Below are 5,058 nucleotides of genomic sequence, written 5' to 3' on the forward strand. Positions count from 1 at the left end.
AAAAAAAAACTTGCTATTGCAGAAATTTTATCAGACATATACTCACAAGAACTAGCTTATAAACATTATATTTATTAAAATCACCTAAACACAAAGCTCCTGAGTCATTAAGCAGAGCAAATCATAAAAATAAGTAACTTTGCACATTGGCAAAATCATGTTGCATTGGAGGGGGATGTAAATTTAAATTGCGGGTACAGATTTATAGCTGGGATAGGGCATATCCTAGATCAACTTTAAATTTCAGTGGAAAAATAAAGTTATCAAGTATTTGTGTGCTACATGATCAAACAGCCAGTATTTAAGTTATGTGCTAAATAATAAACTGATTTGCACCCCTTGCATTGTAACATGGCTTGTCCAGGAGCAAACTTACTCCTTTTTTTGCTCTCCTTAATGACTCAGGCCCAAAGTCACTAAAAACCACACTAAGTGTTAATTGAATGTTAGTTGCTTGTTTTCCAGGAGTAAGTCCTAATCAAGCTCATACAAATCATTCAATATATTCCTTTCTCCAGGAGTGTTAGTCTAAGTGAAAAGAGATACCTTTAAACTGCCTTGTTCAGTTCCTTGTAAACCTGGGTTCCATTTTCGATAACAAAGATAATCTTCAGCATGTAAATTACTTCCATTTAGCTGTGTTCCGTCATTTAAAATTACTTAGTAAACATAGCGGGTTCCAATGCCAGCTCTCCCAACACTAATGTCAGCGGCTGAAGAGGAATAGACTTGGTTCCAATAGATTTCTACTGCTCTTATAGATGCCAGAAGTCATACAACACAAGACAGAGGATAGAAAGAAACCATGGTGGCCACTGAAGGAAATGGATCCTGCTGATAAGGTAAGGCAGTCATTGAAACTTGGTGATGATAATTAGGACTTACTGCTGGGAATTAATAATTTAAAGAGCGTTTTTTTTATTTATTTTGTGTTTAGGTGTTTGTTTTGTTTTATATCAATGATTTTTATTGACGTTTTTCAAATGCATATAAGGGTTGTACAAAAAACAAAAAGTGAGGTAAAACAAGAGGTACACAGGAGATCCCCACTTATGGGGTGGGGGATAGTTACTCAAGTTAAAGAGCACAGCTGTATTAAATGGAAAGGGAGAATCATACATAACACCACAAAGTGAGCAAGCACATCAGGGGAGTTTGGCATTTATCTTATCCATCAGTTTGAGGTATTTCAATCAAGGCCGTGGGTGATGAGGTCAAGGGGGAGGTTGGAACGCCCTGAGTGTTTAAGTGTTTTTAATAAATATGCTTTTTATGAGCTGGTTCTTGTGATTATATGTCTAAGATTTCTGCAATAGTGAGAAATTTCTTTACTTTTTAATTAAACACATATTAAGTCATTAGCATGGTTACTCCTATCTTTTACTTTTAAGAGCATACTTACATTCAGATTCAAATCAAAACACATCTTCAGATCCACTTCGATTTGAGTATAGTTGGAACTATGCTCTTTGTGCTCTTTTTTAATACACAACATGAATCAGATCCTCATTATTAGGTACACTTTCTAGGGTAGGACACAATTTTGCTTAGAGCAGCTGAAATTCTTTGTGGCGTGGATTCAACAAGGTGATTGAAATATTCCTTAGAGATTCTGATCCATGGTGACATGATAGTATCACACAGTTGCTGCAGATTTGTCAGCTGCACAGTCATGGTGCAAATATCCTGTTCCACCACATCCCAAAGGTACTCTATTGAATTGCTATCTGTTGACTGTGGAGGCCACTGGAGTACACTGATCTCATTGTCAAGTTTGTGGAACAAGCTTGAGATGATGTGTGCTTTGTGACATGTCATGTTATCCTGCTGGAAGTAGCCATTAGAAGATGGTAGACTGTGGCCATAAAGGGTGCACATGATTAGCAACAATACTCAGGTAGGCTTTTGCATTTAAACGATGCTAAATTGGTAACAACACCCACCATGTTTAGTAATTCCAATACATCATTACCCCACAACTAACACCATGCATAGCTGACACAAGGCAATATGGATCCATACATTCATGTTGTTTATGCCAAACTTTGACATTACCATCATTGCAGCAGAAATTGAAATTCAATAGACCAACGTTGTCAACTTTTCCAATATAACTGTCCAGTTTTGGTGAGCCAGTGCCCACTGTATACTCAGTTTCCTGTTCTTAGCTGACAGTGTGAACGAAGTGTGATCTTCTGCTGCTGTAGCCCATCCACTTCAAGGTTCAACGTGCTGCAAGTTCAAAGATGCTTTACTGCGTACCACAGATGTAACACATGGTTATTTAAATTACTGTCAGCTTGAACCAATCTGACAATTGTCATATGACCTCTCTCATTAAAAAGGTGTTATTGCCCACAGAACTGCAGCTCATTGGGTGTTTTTTGTTTTGCGCACTATTCTCTGTAAACTCTAGAGATTGTTGTGTGTGAAAAAACCCAGAAGATCAGTAGTGACTGAAATACTCAAACCAGCCCGTCTGGCACAAACAATCATTTCACATTTAATGTCACTAAGATCACGTTTCTTCCCCCATTCTAGTGTTTGGTCCAAACAACAACTGAACCTCTTGACCATGTCTGCATGCTTTTATGTATTGAGTTAATGCCACAACTGGCTGAAATCTGCATTAACGAGCAGACGTACTTAATAAAGTGGTCACCATAGGCGTTTGCAGCACATTTAATTGAGGTGTGCACCCACGGAAACTTAGAAACGGATATTCTATGCCACAGCTCATTTCCGGAGGGGTGTGTCTAGCACGTCCTAAGGGAAGAGTGTTTAGAAGTGCCCCCTGTTCATATTTTGCCACAGTTGTGCCTCCAATTGAAATTATGCAAAACAGATGTGCCCACAGTTCGTATTATGCCAAACAATAGTACACAAAGATTATATTATGTCAAATAGTGCCCCCACATCATATGATGAAACATAGAAGTGCCTCCAATTCATATTATGCCAAATCAAAGTGCATCCGCAACTCACTGCAATGATTTATCCTGAGTGCCGTGGGGGCAGAGATAATTGGGATTCAAAGTGAATGGGAGGGCGCCGCTACGTCTTGTGAGTAACGGAGACTAATGACTCACTCAGTGACAAGCATTCAAGAGCATGGGTGTGTGGAGCAAGATGGTGGCATTTGCAGAAAAACAGAAGTTTGCAGAGGCAGAGTGTAGGAGTTGGGCAGAGCGAGGATGTCCCTTATAAAGTAGGGTGTGACCCTTGATGTGTGCTGAGTGGACCATCCAGGTACACAGGTGCTTTTTTATGTGCAATGATTGGCAGCAGCTGTTTTTTAGACTCAACTAATAATCATGGAAATGCAGTCAATCAATTAATTAGGAACCTATGACGCATGAAGCATGACTCACACCATTACATGTAGCTGACAGGTACACTTTAAATAACATGTTATTAGATGAGTAATGAATCTTGTTTATTTTATTGCATGAAGCAGCTGACTTTTCATAAGAGGCTGTGGCAACCGTATATGTACACAGTTCTATATCTTTGTTTCTTGAGAAACTAGATGAGGGAGCACTCCATTAGTGTGCATGTTATTTGCACTGTTAATCTGACAATAAGTGTCTAACAGCAAACTTTCCTAGTTGTACACATGAAGCAATTTGCCATCTGTTCCCAGTAATCTTTTGAATTTCCTGGTAGATGTGTTTTCATGGGTGATTTTCCCTGTTGACGTCTTAAGTGGCTTAGAAATCGGTTAGTGTTACACACCCATGGGGGTACATGGTACGCTGTAACTATTACAGCCTGACACCAACTTTTATTATGATTAAACCCCATATATATTAATTATTTTTACATGCTAAAACAAAAAATGTATTTATTTAATGCAATTAAAAAATGCATAAATAAATGTATCCAATCACGTCAGTATTATACATTAACTATACAGATGCAAAAAAACATATATAGCATTAAACACCTAAGGCTTAATTCATGTTTGGACGCAAACTTTTTTGCTGCGTTTGTTGAAGTTAAATAATTGGATGAAGTAATTTTAAATTAATAAATATTGGTTATTATAGAATACTGTGCGACTGCAATTCGTACGCATCGGTGTATGAATGTTAAATATGCAATTATATAGGAAAACACAGCAAACACATGTACACCCACTTCTACATTTGTAAATAGTACATTTTCAATAAAGTGCCAACTCACATCATTTTATTAGTAAGACTTAAAGGTTATTTATATAAGGATAAATTTACATTAAAGGTATTTATGGTTCAGGTTCTAAGAAATTTATGGTGTTTGGTCTTATATTAATCAAAATTTTACCAGCAGGAATCCGGTACCATCGGAGAAGCGATCGCACATAGCGGTCGCTAGTTATTATTAGTATAAGACTAATTCTCAAAATTATCTATCAAAAAAATCTATTAATGGGTTTGTTTAAACCAGTTTTAGTCGGTTCCCTTAAGAAAGACATGTGCAGAGCTGTTGGACTGAGTTACCCCCACCTCTGGAGAGGAATCCTTTGAACTGACCTATGGCCTGCATTGTACTGGACTTTCTTAAACCCTGAACCAATGAAGAACTTTCCTAGTGTTATCCTTATGTACTTTGTGACATCATCACTGTTTTCAAACCAAGCTGTATATAAACAAGCACTGGACCTAGTAACTGCGTCTTTGATTGCAGACTTCAGGATAAATGGTTGTTACTGAATTCAGTGCGCAAGCGTAATGTATCGGTTAAACTTTCATGTATTTTGTTATACTTTGTAACATTCTTATTGTATTTTGCAGCTTATTGCTATTAAATCTCTTTTGTGTGTTGGAACCACACTTATTGCAACGGACAATCTTTATTGGTGACGGTAGAAACAGACATAACACGTTCTAAAAAAAGAGCACAGAACTTGAGCATATTTCTGATCTAGACAGACAGAACAGAGTGCAATATATAGCGTATGTGCAAAACAAAGACAAATTAATATGCACACAAAACATATTCTATTATAAAATAAATGAAAAGCTATTAGCAGTATAATTATTAATATAAATATGAATTTTAAAGGAAATAAATTAA

At 37.0% G+C, this 5,058-nt stretch overlaps 1 long non-coding RNA gene across 1 annotated transcript; it reads left to right on the forward strand.

Annotated features, from left to right (window-relative positions):
* The first annotated feature begins 466 nt into the window (after positions 1 to 466).
* Positions 467 to 4,812, forward strand: LOC142149875 (uncharacterized). Its single transcript, XR_012690898.1, has 2 exons — positions 467 to 842; positions 4,312 to 4,812. It is a non-coding gene; the product is annotated as an uncharacterized LOC142149875 (long non-coding RNA).
* The last annotated feature ends 246 nt before the right edge of the window (positions 4,813 to 5,058 follow it).

Source organism: Mixophyes fleayi, chromosome 4 (genome assembly GCF_038048845.1).
Source record: "Mixophyes fleayi isolate aMixFle1 chromosome 4, aMixFle1.hap1, whole genome shotgun sequence".
Taxonomy (NCBI): domain Eukaryota; kingdom Metazoa; phylum Chordata; class Amphibia; order Anura; family Limnodynastidae; genus Mixophyes; species Mixophyes fleayi.